General features: G+C 41.0%; 1 protein-coding gene across 12 annotated transcripts in view; it reads left to right on the top strand.

The window, feature by feature from the left end:
* EBF1 (EBF transcription factor 1) overlaps positions 1–24219 on the top strand; it is a 319429-nt gene that overhangs the window by 112546 nt on the left and 182664 nt on the right. The window lies entirely within an intron of this gene.

Genomic DNA, 24219 nt, shown 5'->3' with positions numbered 1-24219 from the left:
CAGAATTCTTTCTGTACTATCTTATGGAATTCTAAAAAATTATTCAATTCTATAGGATGATCCATCAAGGAAAAGCACTATAGAAATCTTACCATTTGCTGGTAAATTCTGTAGCACATTGAGATATTTTGATTAAAGGCCAGCTCCAGCAAGTGCTTACTCACACAAAATCCCAGTGGGACTACTCATCTGAACAAGTACTATTCATGTGAGTAAGGATATTAATTTAATTAAATATATAAACATTTCTGTTTGCGGAAATGCTGTAGCCGTGTTGGTCCCAGGATATGAGAGAGACAAGGTGGGTGAGCTAATATCTTTTATCGGGCCAACATCTGTTGGGGAAAGAGCTCCGCAGAGCTCTTCTGCAGAGACCAGGCTTGTCTCTTTCACCAACAGAAGTTGGTTCTCACCACCTTGTCTCTCTCAAGCTTTTCTGTGTCATTCGTAGCTCTGTTATCTGGTTGCCCTAATGAGTGTATCTAAGAGATGGGTCAACATTATTATCCCAATTTTGCAGATGGGGGAACTGAGGCATGGACAGATTAAGTGACTTGTGCAAGGTTACATGGGAGTCTATGGCAGAACAAGGAAGTGAACTTAGCTCTCCCAAGTCCTTGTCCAGAACCTCAACTACAAGTCCGTCTATCCTTCCTCTCTTGGCTTGAACATCCCAATCCAGCAAAGCACCTAAGTATGTTCACAGTCATTATGGGCTTCAGAGGGAGTACTCATGTCCTTCAAGTTCTGCCCATGGTTAAGTGCTTTATTGGTTGGGGCCTTGATGCTTTCAAGAATTGTTTTGAAGTCCGCTGTTCATTTTAAACCTCTTCCCCTGACTCAATTACACGTTGGTTCTGCCATGGAAAGTCCTGTGTCATGGAAATAGGCTTCGATCTCTCATAGATTACAAGAAGAGGTTTGGCGTCATGTCCATGTTAAAAGGCTCTTGATAATTACATGTGGTACGTTCCTAATGTCAATTCAGCCAGAGGAGAACCTGTCTCCATAAGAGGGACTCATCAGTGCCCAGGTACTCTGGTGATTAGGGCTGTATAAATATACGGAGTAGCTAGCCAGCTAGCGATCCAGCCAGCCAGATGGACAGGATTCACTGAGCAACAGCCTCAAAAGTTATTGGCTGGCAGCCAGTTGTTATAGACAGTAGGTTGCCTTGAGGGGAGGAGGGGATGTAGAGCTTCTTACTGGCCTCCAAAGTGGGAGCTGATCAAAATGTTGGCTTTGTAATTGCAATCCGCCTCCCCAGCAGCAGAGTTCAGGATCTCCTTGGAAGCTGTTTTTTAATTCCTTAAAGCAACACAGAAGAGCCAGAAGTACTCGTCAATAAAAAAACAAGTACCAGAGTTGTGCTTTAAAAATAGGCTTTTGGGATATTGCAAGTTTTTGCTGGCAAAACAATCATCATACGCCAGTATTTTTCCTGCAAGTAATGAGATCACTTGGACCTGCATGGGAAAAACTGGATGAGCCACTTTTCCAGTAGGTGAAAAAGAAAACACAACGCGTGTTGAGCTAGCAAAGCATGTCCCGGAATATTTAGCCTCTGTTGCATATAATAACCTGCTGCTGTGGGCTCCTAAGTGGTAATGTTAAAAGTAAGTGTATTTCTGACATGTTTGTCAGGGTTTCACTGAGCCCTGATGCGTGTGGTGTTGATTTGTGGCTACGGACAAAGAATTTTTTAATAACGAATGTGTGAGAAAGAGGCGGCATTTATTGATGGGCCGTGTTGTTGACAGTGTTGTTTACATATTTGCAATGACGCCGCCCCTCAAGCTGCTGCAAACTTATCAAATCGCTTCCACTAACTCCCCTGCTACCATCAGCAGTAGTCCAAATCTGTCACAAATGGCAACCTTCAGCGTTTGTTTGAAAAGATGGTTAACGGGGCTGAGCATTTGCAGAGATGCAAGGCCTAGGCAAATGAGATTATTGCACAGAATATATGCTGTTCAATGGCTGTCTCATATAAAATACAGAGGCTACTTCTGAAACTCCTTGAATATTTTATTAGTAATGATATTGTCTTGCGCTTTTTTTGGTTTTTGCACAGCTTTTCTTTTCAAGACTCATGTCTGGTGAGTTTTTTTCTTTTTCAAATAATTTTTTTTTAAAAGAGAGAGGGGAGATTGCCTATCTGTAAAAGAAATAAATGGTATTTCTCCTGTCAGAAAGGAGAATTGCCTTTATTTTTTTTTAATGCTGCGAGGTTAAGAATCTCGCAGGAAAAAATGGCACAATGGAGAATAAATTTTACCCAAGTTAAGTGTGTGTGAGGGTTAAAAAAAAAATAGCGAGTCCTTGATCAGGACCCAATTTAAAGCACGATGTTCAGCTCAGGCCAGACAAAATAGCTTCTGTGGGGCTTTGTGTGACGTGGAAGCCGAGCATAGTATCTTCTGTCAAATTGCCCCCCTTTGGCTTACAAAGTGTCTTAAGTTACGTGAATGGGGAAAGTTTTGAAACAGGCCTTAGAGTTTGACATAATATCTCTCAGCTGGAATCAGTGCTTGTTACAGTGAATAACAGCGTGGGTTTTTTTTTTTTCCATGTCTATAAAAGTGATTGGGTGACTGTTAGTGAATCCATGATGCTCGTGGTCTGTGTGTTTGACCTGGGATCTGAGAATCTCTTGGAGCAGTGGGAAAGGCTTAAAGCAATAATTTAGTTAATCACTAGTGCGTAGGCCAAACAGGCTTGCTTTGCCTTGATGTTAATCAGGAAGCAGTCAGATGGAATATATGGGCCAACTCAGGTGAAGAGTCAGCTGTCACCATATTAAAAATGACTGCAATCGGTAGGTGTCCTGAACTGTGTGTGATGGGCATGTCATTCTGTAGCTGATCTCTGAATTTAAAGGTGTGGCATCCTAATCAGCACCACAAATTAGAATTGTCTGATTTGCATGGATTAACAAGGGGAGGTCATTGCCTGGAGACAGGTCAGTGATACCACCAGGGATTTGAAGAAAAACTTTGATTCTTCTTCCTCCCCCCCACCCCTCCTTTCCATGAAGTAATCATGCTGTTCTATTGTCAAAGGAGCTCCATTACTTATAAAGGGAGACTTGTCATTTAAATTCATCTAAGTTAGGACACCACTGAGCGCTGTCAGATGTCAATCACAATACAGCAGGGAAATGTTTTTCAACAGATTTCTACCTTTCTTTCTCCATAGCACAGAGTAGTGATATAAAGGGCAGGGGGGGGAGGGGCCCTGAATGTACTTCTTAGGGTTAGATTTTGTTTTTCATCTGTAAAGCAGTGTTTTTGAACCTATGTAGTAAAGAGTCATTGTCATTTCTGTCATGGCGAGAAAGGAGAATACAGGAATACTGTTTACAAAAATCTAAAGTTTTAGGTATCTGTGGAGGATTTTTTTTATGGATGGCGAGGCTTGGGTTTTTTGTTCATTCCCCCCTCCTCCCGTTTTGCTAGAAATGTCGCTCGCAAATAAGAGTCTCCTCTGCTGAAGTGGCTTGGAAAATTTTGACTATACAGGGCGTAGCGTGGGCTCGCCCCCTTTCACCAAACCTCTTTCACCTTTGGGTGGCTGTCTTACCATTCTGGTTTAAGTCTGGTAGTGATTGAATGTCATCCCTACCTGCCGTGTGTTCAACCCAGTTTCATCGTAGCCCCGCATCGCCGGTTTCAGCAGACAACCTAAAGATTGCATGAGTCTTAGGGCTGAACTGCTAAGGGCAGGGGTTCCCTGAGTCTTCAGGCTGAGCTCAGAGACGTCATCTGTTCTGGGTTAGCGCCCGCTCTTTGGTGTGAGAAGGCTTGGACGACAACCATCCGGAGTGCACAGGGGATAAATGGAGGACTTTGCGCCTCTAGAGATGCGAGACTGGCGCTTTTCGCTAGCACGACGCTCGGTTTTAAAAAGTGAGCGGGGGAGGGCAGAAGCAGACAAAGCTGCGAAAACGAATTTGTAAATCCCTGTGATCACTTAGTTTCAATCTGAGTTTCTCAAAACATGTAAGAACCACAATAAATCATCACCATCATCTACTGCTAAAGGCCTCTAGCTGGGCGGTGACAGACTCAAGAACCTCTTACATTAGTCTGTTAAGACCCCATTGCCTCCAGTGACCATGGTATAGGTCAGAGCTTTGTCTCTTGGAAGGGACACCAGACCATGCTGGCGTTTGCCCCTAGGAATGAGGGGGGAGGGATGACCATAAGGCGCCTAGTAATGTTAAGAAAAGAGCAGATGCTGGGCTCACCAGCAGTTTGGTGGCTGAAGATCAACTGCAGGGGAGCTCCTGACAGCTGCTGGGGTGGCTTGTGCCAGTAGGTGTCACCACAGCCAGTCAATGGCAGTTTCTAGAAAGCATTGTGTGTTAGATGTGATTCACTGGTAGGCGCTTTTTGACCTGTCTCCAAGAGTTACTAAATTAAAAACTTTTTTTCCTGGTAAACTGTAAATCTGGAGAGACGCATTAACATAACGGACTGTTCTGAATATTATTGTGAAGCAGATGCACCGTCTTTTTTTTTTTTTTTAATCATTTTTTTTTAACCAACTCGATCTTTCCAGGCTGAGCAAAGTGCAGTTGTACTGTAGAGTCCTTTTTGACTAAAATACGCCGAAGTGTTTATTTAGATATGGACGGATTTTAAGCATGCATGCCCCAGGATCAGCCGTGCATTGATCTAAACGTTTACTGAGAACCAGGCAGTTGGACACAGAATGCCCTGAGAAAATGAAGTTTAATCATGTGGAAAACGCTGCCATTTGCATCAGCACAATAATACATAGATAAGTGTACTTTCAGTTCCTCAAACAAAATAAATGGCGTAACTAAATGCTCTATGAAGTTGAACATGATATTATATACAACTCCACTGTAAAGCCATTAGAAAAAATACAATGAAAATCCCCTATTATGCAAAAAGGTACATGCAATAGTTCCTGAGCAAAATGAGATACAGTAAGAGGTGTAACTTTATGGCTCATTTTCTCCCCATTAGCTTCTTGTTTACAGAAATCAGGTGCAGTATCCATCCAAGCGTAAATCTGCCTTGAAATAAGATATCTAGGGCCTGAATCAGCAATGTTCTCAAGTATATATCTAACTTCCAACAGGTGAGTAGTCTCATTGACTCACATCTTAAGTTAAGCACATGCTTAACCTGGTAAATCTGGGCCCTAAACTACAATTTTAAGCCCCAATCCTGTACTGAACTCGGAGGAGGCACATGAGTGGGAACTTATTGGACAATCATGGCCTTTCATTTTTTTTTTTTAAGTACTATCTACTCCGGGCTAGATTCTGATCTTCGACCTCTGTAAACACATTGATACTATCAGTGGGGAGTACCATCTCCATGTAACGTAACAGCATTGAACCAGCAATGGGAAGACCAGTACTGAGTCATAAAACCCAATGATCACTTTTCAAAACATTCTCAAAATACACTTAAGTAGAGGTTTGTTACACAAACATCCAATTAAAGAAAGAATTTGTGATGGATGCAGGAATACACTGCTCACAGACTTACTGTTTACTGCTGCAGTTAACAGATGGATAGGCCAACTGAGCCACAGATGTGTGGCTTATAAATATAAACTAACGTCTTACTAGTGATGTATATCTGCAAGTGGCAACAAATTACTTTCTATTTAACTCTTGGCTGTAAACTGGGGTAGATTTGTAATAATACAATAGCTGTCCATAGAACTGGTGAATATTTAACCATTCATTACTTCAGTATAAGTTGGTAACTACTGATCAGAAAACCCCCCGTTCCTTCTGAATATTAGGATGTATTGCTTTAAAGTATTAGTGCCAGACTTTAAAATGTTTGATTTGTACTTTAAAGCACAAGGCTCGAACCTTGTATTTCAAACTGTATTTTTCAGTTGTTTTAAGCTAATTAATTCCTATTCCCCCCCCCAAAGAAGCCCATTCTAATTTAGAATAAATAATTTTTGAGGGGGGAGAGAGATGAAGCAAGTTTTACCCAGAAAATTGAAACCAGTCCTTGTGGCATATAATTATTTCAGCTAATAAAACATAATATCTCTGTTCATTTCAAATAACGCATTGATGAAATGCCGACTGAGGGGATATGCATTCTATTGTTATATTTGCTGTTTAAATAATTTATTTGCAAAAAATCTGAAGGCTGCTTTAGCTGTAATTAATTATTCATTAATGACATGCTAATTGCACGGTACCTTTGAATATTTAACAAAATGCAAAAATAGGCACTGTACTTAAGTTTTTAATGTAAGGAAAAGATTCTTCCCTACACCACCTCTTTTGAAGAAAAAAAATAGATGGGATAGAGTGAGTGGTAGTAGTGGCCTACTTTCCTTTCACTATCTTCAGTCACTCTTTGTACAGTGGAATATAATGTCCTTATCTAGACTTAACAATTGACAGGGTGGCAATCCCTTGACTTTTGTCCAAATGATTTCTCAACAAAAATGGGTTAATTATCGCTTTCCAGAGCTTTTTGACTAACAAAAGGCCACGGTTCCTTTTCTTCCTTTCTTTCCTATTTACTGTATATGGAACCCTTTGAAATGCGATAGTTTAATCGGCGACACCTTCTAACTGGGGGATTTCTGAGTGCCGGAGCCCTCTGCAGTGAGCTCATATTGCTGCGTGTGAACATTACCCTGATTAGGAGATATAACCTTTATTATGACAAAGCCATTCTGGACTTTAAAAGTGGGGGTGTGGGGGGAGGGGGAGAAGTGCCCTTCCAAGCCTCTCCATGCACGATAGCAGATTTGGTTATTTTCAGCTAGTATAAGCCAAGTAGCATGCTAACAATGCCCCTTTAGTAATCCGTGTCTGAACAAGAGCAGTATTTTGGTAAACTCGTTAAAAATGTTAATTATTATTACATACCTAGCGACCAATCTTTCTGATTTTTGTGTGTATGTGTGTGGGTGAGAGAGAGTTTATAAATAACTTGTTAGTCATTCCTTTACAAATATTCTTAATTTGATTAGTTTTGTTCTATAGTGGCAAAATATAGGGCCATGAGCACCAACCTTTCGAGCCACTGCCCTTGGTTTTGGTCAAGTGTATGATTTCAACCACAGTAAGATAAATTGCATGAGCACTCATCTGTTTGCCTCTCTGGCTGGTAGTTTAACCTATAGACTGGGCTGTATTCTCGTGCTTAATTAGTTGGTAACTACCATTAACGTTAATAGCACTTAACAATGTGCCTCAGTGAATCTGAGCATTATTAGGGTGATATGAAATTAGCATATACTATACTTCAAGCTCATGATGAATTTTATAGCTTTGTTACATTATTCCATGGTAAGATGAAGAGAAGAAAAAATCAGAAGTACTTGAATACTAACTTGCTAGTAATTGGTGGCCAAGATGGTAGGCTATCAATGCATATCAAGCACATACAAGTTTATGCAGGTAATTTAGGATCACAGTAGATGAACCAAAGATGTTCAGACAAAGTTTTCCTAGCCTGTCCCATTGTTATTATTTGCAATTTTGATTGTCTAAAATAGTATTTGTTATGCTAGGGGGGCTTCTGACAATACCGGTAAAGTGACAGGAGCTTACCAACTAATTTCAGACATGACAAAAAGAAGGAGAGATATCAAGACAATCAGAATGGGGCTGAAGGATAGGGCATGACATCAATGAGATGCTGTGGTTACTCAGTGAGGCCTGTGTAGAGAATGATGGAGTAAAAGGTCTTTGTTTAAATTAATAAATGTAGTTGTTGGTTAATTTCTTGTAGGCTTTGCAGTAGAAGTAAGTCTTAAGGGGAGGCGATTAAGGAGGAGACGGTAATGACCTTGTGGGCAACCTAAGGAAGCAGGTTCCCAGTGTATGAGATGGTGTGGAAGGAAGTGCAAAGGCAGTCATGGGAGAAGGGGACAATGGGGTGTGCAGGTTAGCATCATGGGCGTAAGGGGGGGTGTACTAGAGACAGATAGAATCTTCTGAGCTGGATTTATTTTGACATTGACAGTGGTGTAACTTACTTGTTATTGTAAACTGGTCAAAAACCAGGTCAGAGTTGGACTTGTACAGGCCTGGCATTCAGTGGATGTGCAAAGCTAATGCAGGATCTCGAGGGATAGTAGCACGAGGAGCAAGTGACTGGAGGGTGAAGATAAAGCAGATCCAAACACATACACTTTAACTCATGCCTGCGCCGTCCCCGATGCGCTCAGGGCCAAATCCAGCCCTGGTGTAAGTGAGCACAACTTCTAGTGCCAAGGGAGTGACTTTTGGTGGAAAGAGCTGGACTCATTTATGCCAGGGCTGAATTTAATCACCACCAAATACCACGTCAGTGTAAATTGCCCTTGCTTTTCACTCCCAGACCTGTGCAAACTCCTTTGCTTTGCCACTTCAACCCACTTGCTCCTGTGGCTGAATGCACTGCGCCAGATGTGTAACTTACAGCACTGCTTGCATCACTGTTGAATTTGGCTCTGTGGCATGTCCCACTGTCATTCCTAAGGCAAGGGGACAAACTGTATGTCGATTACATGAGCATACAGGCGAGCGGAATTCGGTCTCCCTTAGTCCGTAAGGACACCTCTGTTGCAAATGTGACTTTTAACATAGTGTGGCAATTAAATGCCAGGCTCTTGCCTGTAATTAAGAGTTTAGATTATGAATTAATATTTGAGAGTTTTCCTGGCATTAAATATAATAAACTAAATAGGAGGAAGCGGCTGAAAATGAGGAAAAAAGGTCCTATTGAAACATATTCAGACATGACATTTCCTTATGTCGATAGCCATCAAGAGCTTTGCTTCACCATCCATGAAGACAAGAATGTCACATGTCAATCAAAGGGAGAGTCGCCAACAATGGATCAAGAATGAATGAAACAAAGTAATGTCTGCCTGGCTTTGGAAAAACACAGGCTGCTTTTTGGTGGTATAGTATTAATAAGGCCCACGTTCAGGCACAAGGCATACAAGTGGTGGGGATTAAAAATGATATTGCCTCGTTTCTTTTTAAAGTTCTATTCTCCAGTGGGGAGGCGTTATAAAAATAAGGCATTATGAGCCATCACAGCAAGACCCAGATTTTTAAGTCATTTTAAACTTTCTTCTTTTGTTATTTACAATCACACTCTCTCACCTCTGTATCAGTCAGATTTTCTTTTACAAAAGATGCATACTTCCTGCTAAATGACAAAGGAGTGGTTTGCTCACAGTCTTCCAGTTTTATTGTGAGTCTTACAGTATTTGATGCATTTCTGAAGTCCCAGCTCTTGGAGTCAGGTGACTACGTGAGACAGTCAACTTTCATTTTTGAGAAAAATAAGTATGTAGCCCTCATGATTTCAGAGAAATGCTTGAAACGTGACTTCCCCTAAAGGCTCAGAAATCAAATGGTGTCTAAATAGAACCCAAAAGTTATTTTTAAAATTTAATGATTTTTAACCCAGTCTCTAATTGTGGGGGTCTGACTCATGACATAACTATTATTCTGTTACCTTTAAAGTTGAGAAGCTTGCAAACACAATTAGTCTCACACACACAAAAAGTTGTATCTGGCACTTTTGTTTTCCTCCAGATGTCACTCCTCATCTTTGTTTGCCAATGTCTCTTTGGTACCATGATGCACAGGCTAGAAAGCCATGCTTCAGGTGCAGGCCCAGCGATATAGCATAAAGAAGGGCTTTTACCTCCTTGCTTCATGACATGCTGCCTTTGTGTATCCAGCCCCAACTGGTGCTGGTCGTCTCTGCAGCCATATCATATATTTAATTTAGTGTACATTAGCAGTATGATGGTCTATGATTTTCTAGACATCCCTACTGTGACCAGATGGAAACATTGGCCACACCTGTGAATCTTTATTCAGGTAATGCCTTGATCCCTAGCATGTAGGACGTATTAAGGGACTTCTTGTCCAATATTACAATGCCTGCTACTTCTGGACCAGTGCTTCTCATAGTATTTTCACTTTCATGTCCAGCTTAGTAGCATCTTTTGGAGCTGTTGCCAACACAGATCAGGCACCTCTCAAAAAGGGTACGGAGATGAATTGGCACAGGGCAAATGCTTAGCATTGGGGATTCATGGTCAGCCTTTTCCAGTGAATGGCATCTATTCTCCCTTCTTTGTATGCATGTGGCTTGCATCTGAAGCCGGTGGTGGTGAGGGGGGGGGTGGACAGAGAGATGTTTATTCACTGAGGGGAGAATAGGGTCAGTGCTGATTCAATCTGTTTGGCCATGTGGGGATGGATCCAGTACCATGAGCACATTCATGCTTGAAGTCAGCTACAAATAATTGAACTGCTTCCTCAAACATGGAGTTTGGACACCCCCGTGACTCTGCCTGTAATGGTGCTTTCCTGATTTCGGTGAACAACCAGTGTGTCGTTTTTCTTGTAGAATCTGAATGTACCTGCAATCATCTGAGAAACAAAAAACAATGGGGATTTTCCTTGATTGACCTCTCATGTTCTGATCCTGCCACCTCCATGGCTTATGGTTGCACGGTGTGTGGGTGAAGAGAGAGCCATAGAGAACCCGCCTCCTATGTGTGCTGCAATGCAATGCTCTGCACTGCTGGTCTTCATGGCAGAATCTAAATGTTGACCGCCCAGGTGTCCGTATCCCAGTGCTCTTTGTCTCTTCTAGGTGCTTTCCTTAGGAACCAGAAATCAAGTTTAGTTTGGTCTTTTAAATTTCAAAAAGGAGAAAGGCATGTTCTGGATTCTTGAATGGGAAGATGCATGTGATTTCAGGTAGAATTTAGATGCCTCAAGTGGACAGTTTTCAGAAAGAAGCTAAAGCCTGCTTCAAAAAGGTATGATTTAGGCAAACCAACCTTTTGACCTTCTAACTTTGAACTGACAAGATTGCTTGTTCAGTGCATCTGTTTTCGTCTGTAATTATAGTCCTCTGCAGTGATGATGATGATATTTCTATAGCAGAATAAACCATGTTTTGAGGCTAACTTTCCCAAGGGGAATGTATCTCTTAATTTTTTTCTTCTTTTTGTCAAAGAAACCAAAACCTAATATCCCATCGGGAAACCAGAAGCCAGGAAGAAAGAGTTAAAGTGTCAAGTGCTGAAAGTATATGGATGTCAATGGGAAGTACTGTATAATGGGGTTACTTTAAAATGGCAAATAGTCCCAGAACTTATTGAATGAAAAAGGGCAAATGTCACAGAGCCTGATGGAAAAATAAAGATAAGGTTAGGGGTCATGTGACCCAGATACATCCCCAGACATCCAACTGAAGAGTGGACCCAACCAGCGTCTTGCACCTCTCCCTGCCTTTAGGTCTGTATGTACAAAGCAATGATTTATGGCTCACTCTGTGTGTGTGTGTGTGTGTGTGTGTGTGTGTGTGTGTGTGTGTGTGTGTGTATTGTTTACTAGGGATTTCTGATTCTCTGGTTCCAACTGTAAAGCAAAAATCTTTTCATGCCTTACAAATAAACTATGATCACTGATGGTGTCCCTCTAAACATTATTTCTAAAATCATTTTGGGGCCTATTTAATCCTCGTCCCAGACTCAATTCTGCTCCATTGAAATGAATGAATAGGAGTTATGAACGAGTAATAACTGAAGGAAATGCAAAGGCCTTTAACTCTGAGCCACAAATCGTGTTCTGACAGCACAGAACGCGTCCCCACAATACCAGTATGGAAGGGACGCTCTGCTCTGGAATCTCCCCATTCCTCCGTCGAAGCAGGGAGTGGCCACATTGCCCCCTTCTTTCCCCATGGGGCAAGGACTGGGCAGACTGGTGGCAAAGAGTGGATGGTTTTGTATTGGGCAGGGCTGGGGCATTCATATTGTTCCCCCTCCAGCCACACAGAGGTTACATAGGAAAGCAATACAGTCTTCTGGTTTGGCATTTCCAGGATTAGGTTTATGCGCCACCTGATGCATTTCACGTAGTTACCAATAAACCATAGAAAAGTGCCCACGTGATGGTTACTAGATGGTCGATTTTCTTTGTCAAGGTTTTTTTGGATAAGAAATGGGGTTTGGATTGATTTGACAGTGCTTTTTAAATTTTTCCCCATGGAAATGAAATGAAAAAATGTGACCGAATGTGATTGAAACTGGAAAAAATTCCACCCCTCCTCCTTCCCTAGGGGAGGGGGAAAGGGACCACTCAAAACACCCCCTTCAAACCTAGAACCCCACATTTTTCATGTCAATTCAGATCTAAACAAAATGAAATTTTACATTTTGTTTTGATGAAAAATCCAAAATTTCCATGAAATTAAAAAAAAAAAAGTTCACGGAAAACTGGCATTTTTTGGCTACTCCCAGTATTTATACAAACCCTGTTCTTTATTTTCCAGCATGTAGGAGCAGAAGTTGATATTTTGACCTTTTCCCAAGTGTCCTACACTATATTTTGAACGAAGCTGAATATCAATTCATTTTTCCTGTTGAAAAGCCTAAAAATAAAGTAAATGTAAATCCTTCTCATGCCCCCTGAACATGTTCATCTTAGAAATAGGTGGTCTGCACTTTATGGTGAATGCCGTTATTTGAAATAAACATAAAATGTAAGTGTTGATTTTTGGCATTTAGAAATGTGATAGTCAAGAAATGAAATTTAAACATCATAAATGGAATGGGACAGACTTGTGTACATGAGTGTACCTGCACAGGACTCTGGTGAGATTTGCCCATATATATTGGCTGAGAATCTGGACCGATGCACCTTGTGCGTTTTGGACAGCAAACTTGGAAACACTTTGGCATGAGAGTAGATCCATTCAATGGGACATGCCCACATGTGTAAAGTTACTCCTCTGCCCTAGTGTTTGCAGGACTGGGACCTTTATTCAGTAAACTAATAATAGGGGCCTGCCACTGCAGAGGTAAGCCCAAGGAGGAAGGGCAGGCTTAGCCTGTCGTAGCCCTGATGTGTGGATTTGTAGTATTAATTGTTAGTGAGTATTCACTTAACCACTGGCCACTTGTGCAGATGTTCATAGATCCTGAATACTGCACTCGTTCTAGTAGGAATTAATATTCACGATTCACTATTCATTGTGTATTATTCTGTTCTTTAAAACGTTTGCAGTCAAGGAACAGAAACAGCACCACAGGGCTTAGGTGAGCAATCATATGATACTAGTACAAACAGTTTGCAAATATCATACAGGCTGAAAATTATTTGTCCAAACTGTTTGGTTACAGATAATGGATTCATTCAGAGGAAATCAGGATCTGTTTTCAAATGATTTGCTAACCAGAAAATAAGGGCGACTGTCATCATGAATAAATAGACTGGCCAGCTAGTAAAACCAAAAACAAAGAAAACTTAAAAATAAAGCTAACGTTTCCCTTTGTTTTTAAGGTATAGTTTTAGATGCATGTTCATTTGTGGAGACAGACTAAAAGAAATGTGCAACAGACACACCTGACTCACTTGCATTTTGTATTTCTAACACTCAAAAGTACAATGCTTATGGTAATGAATTTTATCTATTACAAGGGAAAACAATCACCTTTGATGACATTATAGAATAAACACATTTAACAGCATGCTGAATTGCTGAAGTATCATTTTCAACGACCTCATTAGTGTCACTTAATTAAAACTTCCTGCTCTTGACTTTGATGCTGGTGCAGGCAAAAACACAGGGGGAATTGAACAAACAACTAAAAAGGGAGGGGGCATCTTCTAGTGATAAATAGCAGTAGTTGCTAATGAAACCAAATTATGTCCCGTTTTCCTGCAACTCCGATAAAATAATATGAAACGCACAGCAACTTTGCATCAAACAAATTAATCAGCCGTCAGCAGATTTGCCTGATAATAATCTCCTGCCCTTATTGATCATTTTAAAAAAGTTTTTTTTCCTGTACACAAGCATTAGGTTGGTGATAATTAAAGCTTCAGCTTCAGAAATGCCATAATAACCGTTAATTAGCAGGATGCTATTTTCAACATAATTTGCTAATTAGGCAGGGAGCTTATATAGTGTATGTACCTAATTACGAAAGGGTCTTGCGCTGTAGACTCATGTGACTGGGGTGTAAATGACACCATTGGGGGGGGCTCTGGCAGGTTTTAATTATTTATTTTTAAGTATATTGTATTCAGAAACATTTAGCCAATTTAATTGTATGAAGCAACTGCTTCTTTTTTTAAAACTGGCTCACTTCTGCCTGATGGTTGGCGTATCCCTACAATGAATAAATACCAGGGGGTCAAATTGTCTGCTGGCTAAACTCTGTTGATTTCAATGGGATTAGGCCAGCAGGGAGTTTGGCCCAATCCATCCTTTCATGTGGGCTTTGTGCTGGGCAGAAGACGGGGTTTTAAGATTATTTTGATTGTTTCTGAGTTTGTAATTTCAGCCTGGAAATTGTGTACATGGTGCTCGGATGGAATTAATCTCTATTTGTCTGTCAGATGCAGTTCAGGCTCAGTCCAGGACCCTGCAAATCTGCCCCTGCTGCATGACCGCAGTCTTGTGATTTCTCTACCGTGCAGCCATTGATAACACCTCGAACACACCTCTCTCTGGCTCACTTAACCATGTTTGGATGCCAGGTGTAACTTTTTTTTTTTTTTAAAGGGACATTCATTTAATTTATTTGCAAGACGAAAACTTGACTAAGATCGATCTATTTTATCTATAACAATTAAGAAAAAGAAGTTATAAAATGTAGATGAAGTAACATGCAAAATACAAATTATGGCCATAATCCTGCAAAGACCTAGATGCTTAAAGTTAAGTATGTGCTGAGTAGGCCCATTGATTTCAGTGGAGCTACTCATGTGCTTAAAATTAAACCCATGCTTAAGAATTTTCAGGATCAAGGCATATATAATGTGTGTGTGTGTAATTAGAAATACTTGTGCGTTTGTGGACATAGAGTTTAAATTTAGCTTTTCACCCTTGCAAAAGTAAAATGGTGCTGTCGTCTGCAGACACACATGCTGGCTTTCTGGATCACAATAATTGATTTATTTTAACTGTTTTACCTTGTTTCAAATAAAACTGTATTTCTCTTTTCCCTTTTTAAAAGAAATGAAAACTTAATTCAATAATAAATGAGCTCCAGCTTAGCCTAAGAGTCACTTAACTTAAATCTTTTTGTAGAGGTTCCCACTTAAACAGCTTGAAAGACAGTAAATCATGTTGGGGAACGGACATCCCAGTTTCATTGCCACGCTGTGGAGCTCGGAATTAATGGCCATCTCTTTAGAATGTATGGATGTGCCTTCCAGCTGCTGGGCTTGACAGTGTTATTGCTCAATTAATGGGATTTTGATGTAATTGCAGATCGGAAACATAGCGCCTAAAAATGATATTTTTTCCATAAGAATTGCATTTTATCATCCAGCTGTGGGGATGAATATGCTACGTAATGGGGCTTCTATCGGTTTTTATTTTCTGATAACTTATTTATATTGGGTAGTTGCTGCCAACTGCAACTGCTCAAAGGCCTGCAAGAGATACACAACTATGTTTATAAGGGTTGCCCTGCCTGCTTATGGCTCATATGATAACTAATCTCTCTGTCTCGTGGGACAGGAATCAGGAGAGGCACTGGGGAATCTTCCTCCTGAACGTGGTGGGAACAGGAAAATTGTGGAAGTGCCATCCTTGAGGTCTAGGGGTAGGCTCTAGCTATGTCTAATGCATTCACTCGCTGCTGGCTGTGGAAAAGTGTTCCTTCCCTTTGAGCCCTAAAGGGGTGGAATTAGATTATCATTATTTTAAAGCATGCACAGCAAAGAGATGGACAAGGAAGCTGCGGAATGGTTTATTGCAGTAAGATTACATGGGGATAAAGCATGTTATCCCTTCTAGGTCCATACAGCACCCAGCGTGATGCAGCCCCTCTGCACGCTACCACAATATCTATGTTTACCTCTAATAATCTCAGAGTGGTGGGTTTGTAGGACTCCCCATCTCTGTGCACTCAGAGGACAGTTACAGTAAGCATCAAGGCAAGGTTGGTTCCGGGATACCCTTATTGTATGGACTGCAGAAATAAGGTGAAATGTATGATTAAATTTCTTAAATAACACCTGGAATAAAGCATATGCACATACAGAATAGTCATAGGTAGATGAATAAATAAAAGCCCTACCCAGAACTACCAGAATAAAGATAGTAAAGAGCATAACAGGTTTCCAAAAGGAATGATATAAAATTCACACTTCAATATGGGTCACCTCTCTTCTCCAGCATCGTTAGGTGATCTCAGAGTTGATCAGTTAGGTTCACTATTAATGACGCCTGCTGTTTGATTACAAAGACTGTTTCAGATTACTAGTGTCCTGTCTAATTCCAATGCTAAGAACATTCCAAGAAAGGCCGTACTGGGTCAGACCAATGGTCCATCTAGCCAAGGATCCTGTCTTCTGACAGGTTTCAGAGTGCCAGATGCTTCAGAGGGAATCAACAGAACAGGTCAAATATTGAATGATCCATCCCCTGTCTGGCAGTTAGAGGTTTAGGGACATCCAGAGCATGGGGTTGCATCTCTGACCATCTTGGCTAATAGCCATTGATGGACCTATCATCTATGAACTTATCTCATTCTTTTATGAACTCAGTTGTACTTTTAGCCTTCACAACATCCCCTGGCAATGAGTTCCACAGGTTGACTGGGCATTGTGTAGAGTACTTCCTTTGGTTTGTTTTAAACCTGCTGCCTATTTATTTCATTGGGTGATGCCTGGTTCTTGTGTTGTATGAAGGGGTAACTAACACTCAAGTCTCCATATTGAATTTATTAAACAATAGATTGAACTGGAATTGGCCTAGCCACATGATGAACAACAGAGGCCAAACCAAACAGTTTCCCCTCTTTACCCGTTTCTCTGCACGTTGATTGGTTACGGGTGTCTAATTTGCATAATCACAAAAATATCATTTCTTTATAACTGCACTGTATGGAATCTCAGTATTCTGATTGCACAGCTGTTGTTTTGCAAATCAGAGTGTGGCAATTTGCCTAATACCTGTGCAGTTACTTTTCAATAACTGTGGTGTAATTATGCAGATCTCTTTACTCTGATTGGCTACTCTAATGCCTCTGCTCCTATTGGCTCTGGTGCTTGGAATTTTCAAACTACTGTCTGTTGAAAATGTGCTAGTGGCATTGGCTTCTCTCTCTCTCTTCAGCAGAGGCAGAAAACCCCTAAAATAGTTACTAGGGGCCAGATTTTTAAAGGTATTTAGTCGCCTAAAGATGGAGATGGCACTTAGTGGGGTTTTCACAGGCGCCTTGAATTTAGTTCGTTTCTGTGTTTACCTCATATGGGCCTGTGTCAATCTGAGTTTTTACTATTGATCTCAGCGGGAGGAGGAGTTTTCCCTGTTTTTTTTATGTGGATCTTTCACACAGCAAAGTGTGTAAGGGTGGGAGGGGAATCATGTAAAAAACTCCAAGAAGATGTGACTATAAAACTTCAAAAAGTGGCAGGAGAGTGGGGTTGTGCAGTTGTAAATCCTGAAACCTCATTTAATATATATATATTTTTTAATTGACTATGTCCTTTTATTACCTCAGTAATACACAGTAAATTAATTTTGATGCATAATATTTACTAATATCCCAAAGCCAAGACATTTAGCACGTGGTGGTGTCCACCAACCAGTACATTTATTAAAAATTAACACTAACTTTTAGTCAGTATTAAAAATATTAAATTTCAGCATGATCTTTTTGGTTGGACCCTGTTGAGGCCAAATGGACTCAGAATGGGCACAGGGCTCTGTGGATATGGATCCTGGTGCCAGATTTGGGGTCTGAGTTTCTAAGAGTCTAAGTTTTTGTCTATAAATACTGCAGCATTATATAAACATTAGTCATCTTGGTCACTGAGGTTACTAAAATGTTGACAGATGATGAATTCTAGGTTTTTATTGTTTTATGATAGCTCTCTTACATAAATTAACTGATTTTGTTAAAAACGTGACCCCTGACGTGTAAATGACTGACTGTATTTAGATTTTTTTCCCTATCCTAAACTAATAAAGATACAAAATGCTGTAGGTGAAATAAATATTAAGTGTAATGAGTATGTGTAGCCACTAGATGGCAGTGCTATGTGGTATTGAGGTTTGTGGATGATGTAATTGGTGACTGAGGGTGACAGGAACTTCCTGTTGGGATTCTAGATAAGACACCATGCTTTCACACATGCGGTATCTTGTGTAATCCATGTCGGATCTATTGCACCCGAACAGATCAAAATCATTTGCTAAGAAAATATTCATGTAGAAATATTTCTTGCCCCTTTCTCATTCTTAGGACAATTCCTTCTCTCTCACACTGGTGTCAATCCAGAATGACTCCATTGACGTCACCAATTCACTCCAGTGTCACTAAAAGAAGAATTTGCATTTTCAAGATGATGCTGCCTCATGCTTTCATAAACCAGAATCTCTGAGCCACAGACTTGCTTTGCTTGGTAGGTTCACGCTCAGTGGTAAAGCCCGTGGGTAGATGGACTGTGTGTAAGATGGTCACTGCTGCTCCCTCTAATGGCTGAAAGGAAAGGAAGTGAATTTAAATGATGTGCATGTTCCTTGCTCATTGGTTGTGCAGGGACAAAGGAAGGTGACTAACAAAAACTAAAGCAGGTTAGATGGCCAAATCTCATCAGAGCTTCATTAAGTGAATGTACTGAACAGACCTGTTCAAATATTAATTCACACACCATGGCAAGATGAATACAACCAGAAGGGATGAAGGAATTAAATGCAAACAGCTACACTGATGTGCAGTTGCTGTTGAGAGTCTGGGGCTGGCTTGATTTCCAATATAAATTAGAGCAGTTACAGGCTTGTTCTAAACGATGTCCCTCTGACTCTGGCTCTAAGGGGCCATCCCGGTAGCTGAGAATAGCCAGTGTCGATACTTTCTAGCCGTGTCTCTTAGCTGGCCAGATCCATTGCCTTTCTGGCCCCATTACATTGGCAGTGTATCACAAAGGGGCCACCTGGGAAGTGAGAATTGAACCTACCATAAGCTCTTCTATGGTGACTTCTAGTCTTTCTTCTTTTATTGTTTTCCTACTGCAAATTAGAGGTTGTTCCGATTGTGAAAGTATTTGTCTGCCCTTTGAGTATGGAGGGCACATACCAGCGTTGTCAGGACATCACTGCAAGCCAAATCTCCTGAGTTAAAATCCCAGGTTTGGCTCCTTGGTTGTCCAAACAAATCACAAAACTCCTTAGCCGCAGTTTTTACATCTGTAAAATGGGGTGAGAATCCCAAATTTAAAGGAATGTTGTGAATGTTAATAAATGTTTCAGTGTCTCAAAGATGAAAAATATTGCATGAGGGTTTTATTACTAACCGCAAAGCATTTGTGTTATCAGCATGTCAAAAAAAGTGAAATATTTTTAACTGATTAAAAACCCCATTTTTTTTCATTCTGAGAGACTTCATAATTGCCTAGCTGGATTTTCTTTAAACTTTCTATTAAAGCGTCCTTTAGAGTGAACATAAGTATGCAAAATTTGAGCTCAGAAGTCATTTTGGGGAAAGTTATAACTCACTGAAAATAGGGGCTAAGAATGAGAGCTGTGTTAGGCCTAGATTACACAGTACGATAGCTAGTTATATATCATAGCTTTTCATTCTTTGGCTTTTAGCAATTTGCATAGAATGACAAGAAAAAAATGATGCCTCGGGATATTCAGAACTAAATAACGGACCATCAACCTAGAAGTAGATCATCCCCATAATACCTTGAAGAAGCAGTCCATGTAGGTTTTTTTATCAGGTTTTTTTTATCACATTCTATGAACACATCCCACGTTTACCTCGTGTTTCTCTACCTTCCATTGTAATGGGTTACTGTACACAGTGTGAAGTGTGGATTAATCTTTCGAGATCTTTATTCATTCTCACGGCAGCGTATGAGTCTCTGCAGTGTTTTAAGATCTGTTTTTGTCTTTGACTGTTTCTATGAAGGACTTGGAAGCCCCTGTTTTTCATCGTTAGATAACGTTGGTCATTACTAACTCACTTTCCTGGTTGTGGGCTTGGAATATCAAACTGAGTTGTGTGTCAGTTTCCACAACACACTGAAGAGATTATCAATTTTCTGTAAAAGTCTATTTAAAAAAAATTGACAAGGAACTGGACGGAAACTCGTTTTTGGGGGGGAATTACAACAAAGAGTTGATTGTGACCTCCCGTGCTCTGTAGTGTCAAGGACAGATGGGAAGATGGTATGAATCAATATATGTCAACTGCACAGATGGTACAGTCATGCAGTGTCCATAACCTGATCTCCTATCCCCTGAAACAGAAATTAGTAATCCCTTCGTTATAGGCAATGGCTGCCAACCAGCTGAAAGATCAGAGTGCGACTTAGGTTGGAATTCTCCACGAGGTATTTGAAACAAGCTTGATAGTTGTTTTAAAAAGGGGTTGGGAATACATTCTGGACTGTTGTCTATGGGCATGTGTCACAAGGTCCACTCGCTGATGGTGGAGCCTCCTTCTGGCCATCCTGGGGATTAGCTCTGCTCAGGCATTGCGTGCTTCTCTTGCGGTGTCTCTCCTGCCATCCTCTCATCCTGTGGACCCCTCTCGCTCCAGGAACCGCAACCTCCTTTTCATTACTCGGCCCTCTGGTTCCTCCTTCTGTAGAGCGTGTGTGTGTGTGTGTGTATAACAAAGTCTTTCTGGATCAAATCAGGCAGTCCATCTCCTCTGCCTGGTCTGTGCCGCGTCCCCAGTGGCTGGTAGGGGAACCTGGGCACGCCCTCGACTGTCCTACCTTGCTGCTTTCCCCCTGAGCCTTCTCCTACCTTCCTGGCTTCCCTGCTCTCTGGGTTTGCCAGCCTCCCAACTCTCTCCTCTCAGAGAGTAAATATGGACTACCTCCTAGCCCCTAATGCACCTCCCTTCCCCCAGACTCCTTCCTTGCAGACTGCTCTGTTGCCAGCTTCCTGGCTTCTATTGGGCCCAGCTGAGCCTTGAATCCCTGCTCCCTGTTTCTTTCTTCAGGTGCAACCTGGGCAGTTAACTGGTCCTTTAGCCATCTTAACTCTTCCAGGCCTTGTGTGGGGTGAACACTCCATTACAGCAGGGAAGGCCTTAAACCTAGTGAAAAAGCTGGGGTCCTATTATTCTAGAAGGGGACAGGCCATTGATAGGAATGTGAGCAGACTGTTCAGTCCACAGAGCCCCGTTCCATGGTGCTAGGGTGACCAGATGTTCCGATTTTATGGGTTTACATAGGAATCTCTGTTTCTATTATTTTTTTAAAAAAAGGTTCTATCTCCAATGGCTTGAAAACATCAACCCTAAAGGTTTCAGAGTAGCAGCCGTGTTAGTCTGTATCCGCAAAAAGAAGAACAGGAGTACTTGTGGCACCTTAGAGACTAACAAATTTATTAGAGCATAAGCTTTCGTGGACTATAGCCCACTTCTTTGGATGCATATAGAATGGAACATATATTGAGGAGATATATATATACACACATACAGAGAGCATAAACAGGTGGGAGTTGTCTTACCAACTCTGAGAGGCCAATCAACCCTAAAGGCGCAAAAGCCACATGGTAAACAAAAAGAACCCCAAATGTATTATTTCTAAGCCAATCTCCTGATTTGGGGAGGCCGGACTTATGCTTTTGAACCCTCGGAGTTAGCAAGGTTGTGACCCTCTTTCTGCTGGGTATACTGCCCACTAGTGTCTGTGAGTGGGGAATCAACGGCCTCCTCTGCGCCATTCTGCATGGAACTCTTGAAATACAGATTGTCAGGGTCGCTCTATTCCCATGGGAGAGGGTTGGCTCATCCTTGCCACTTTTCTGAACAGCAAACAATTCTTAGTTTTAAAGGCTACTCTTAGAAGGAGACTATGTAATATAATCAGCTACTGCAACCCACCAAAACAAGTATTGGCACGCCTGCACAAGCGCCAGCCAGGCATGATGAATTCAGTATTCCTCCCATGGACTAATTAATGCACTATAACATATCCCAGTGCAATTTGCAAGTCACAGATTGCATTAGGTGATACAAATGACTCATTTGTGAACCTGAAGGATGACCTTTGGCAGGACTAACTTCTGACCTCAGAAATATTAAAGAAAGGTTATTTCACCTTGCCATTGTCTCCAAATGCCAAAATAGCCCAATTAAAAACCTTGACATGGAACTATAGGAGCAGATGTGAGTCCTAAAGGGCATTAATTATTTTCAGTGTCAGCTGGTTGTATAACTGAGGCCAAATGAGAGTTTGGAAAGCTATTAAGCCCCTGTCTTACATGCATTGGGTCTAAGGTTTGAATTCAAAATTAGGTGTACGGTTTCATTTCATTTGGGTAGGCTACACTGAGTTTAAGTGCTGGTTGTCCTAGCAAGAGACGTGAGCTACCTTTTTATATAGTTACTGTAAGAAGATCTTTAAAATATACCCCCTCGGTAATAGCAATCTATTTTAGTGTCTGTATTTATGATGAAATAATCATTAGTCGCCATGCTGAGAGGTCAGAATCCCATGCATATGTTCAGCATTGTTTCCCTGTGTGCTGTTTCTACCCTCCTTCCATGACTGAGTGCCAGTGATCTTGTTGTGCCATGTGCTTGCTTTCTGTTTTTTTCCAAATGTGGTGACAGATGAAGATATTGTACCAAAACTCAGTTCCCATATGGCTAATTTCTTCATTTGTTTTAACAACACACAGATTTAAAACAAATGAAAACACAAAGACTTGAGTAATCTTGGCATTCTTTCCACTGCTCTGTAATTTCTTCCTCCAGGTGGGTTTTTATTGACACATACTGAAATGCCTTGATGTGTCTTAAAAAAGAAACTAGTCAGACCGTAATTCGCTCAAAGACTTTCATTTGATTGGGGCAACATCTTATGTAATGCTCACCCTATTTCTCCTTTCCCCTCTCCGCAACCACAGTGGTTTTAAAATCACACATTTTCTCAGAGGAGATGAGCAAAAGACATGTGAAAAATTATTCAAGCAGTACGAGTAAGAAGTGTCGTATTCAGGTCTAACTGAGAGGGGTTTATATGCCTAAAATCTGTCTTGGAGTCTTTTTTTTTTTAATTTCCTCCCTGCCACCTGTTCTCCCTTTTTTCCAGTCACAAAGAAGGGCAAATGACAATGGATCTTGGATACCACGGTAATAAGCATGGAAAAAAAATAGATAGATTGAGTTTGATAAAATGGTTTCTGCTACTATCCAAGGGAAAGATTTCCAAACTTCAGTTACTTCCCGAAAGGTATTTTTTCTCATCTGCCACGGACTCTTTGTTCCCAACGTGACTCTAAATCTCTCTAAGTCTCATGCTGTATTTTATTTATCATGCTGGTGGTTTCTGAAGTATTGCATAAAGGCACCTTCTGCCCATCACAGCTTCTTCAATAACCTCTCTGATGCTGGTTATTAATTGTCCCGAGAGATTTCCGTCGCAGGCTCACCATCTGACCCCACCTCTTCCTTCCCCATTAGAAACAAGGGCTTTGTCGCTCCGGCGCTCCCACACTGCGTAAATCTTCGGAGGGAGATGATGCTACAGAATTTGGGTTATGCTTTTGCTAAAGTATTGCGTTGTCATGGATATGGTCTTCATTTTGTTCCTGGAGTCATGTGATGTAGTGAACTTTCAATGTAATGTATCAGAAATATAAAATAAAGGCTCATTTTCCTAATTTTAGTTTGGTTAGTGCCTATTTGATCCAAATTAGCCTGCTAATTAAAATCTTCTCAAACCCAGATATCTAAGGACAGTGGCTCTGTTGCTCTTAGGCTGGTGGGCATGCAGGGGAAGGGGCAGATGAGTCTTGTGGTTTCGTCACAGGATTTGGAACGATGATCTGGGTTGTATTGCTGTCTCTGACACAGACTTACGGTAACTTGGGGTGTCTCAGTTAGTTCCTTAAATTGGGGTAATAACGCTTTGAGATGATAACAGTTAAAATGGGGGTAAGTGCTTTAAGATCCAAGGATGGACAGTCCAAAGTAGAAGTGTTGTGAGGTCTGGCAGACAAATGACAAAAACACTAGTCCCCAGATTGTCAGAGAATGAGTCTCCCACCAATACAATCAGAGGAGAAGTTTTACAAAAATTGGAAAAGAAAAGTAATGGGAAAGCAAAATTATCAAATTGCAAACTGTTTCTATTGGTTTCTGTAGAGTCAAGTCAATGGCATTCCTGTCACCTTTCTCATATTTACGTGCACTTCTGCTTAGCTATCATTTCCATGCACTTGTAAACTGGGATCT

This window comes from Chrysemys picta, chromosome 8 (assembly GCF_011386835.1).
Source record: "Chrysemys picta bellii isolate R12L10 chromosome 8, ASM1138683v2, whole genome shotgun sequence".
NCBI lineage: Eukaryota > Metazoa > Chordata > Testudines > Emydidae > Chrysemys > Chrysemys picta.
Note: the sequence above shows the minus strand (reverse complement) of the source record. Positions and strands in the feature narration are given on the sequence as shown.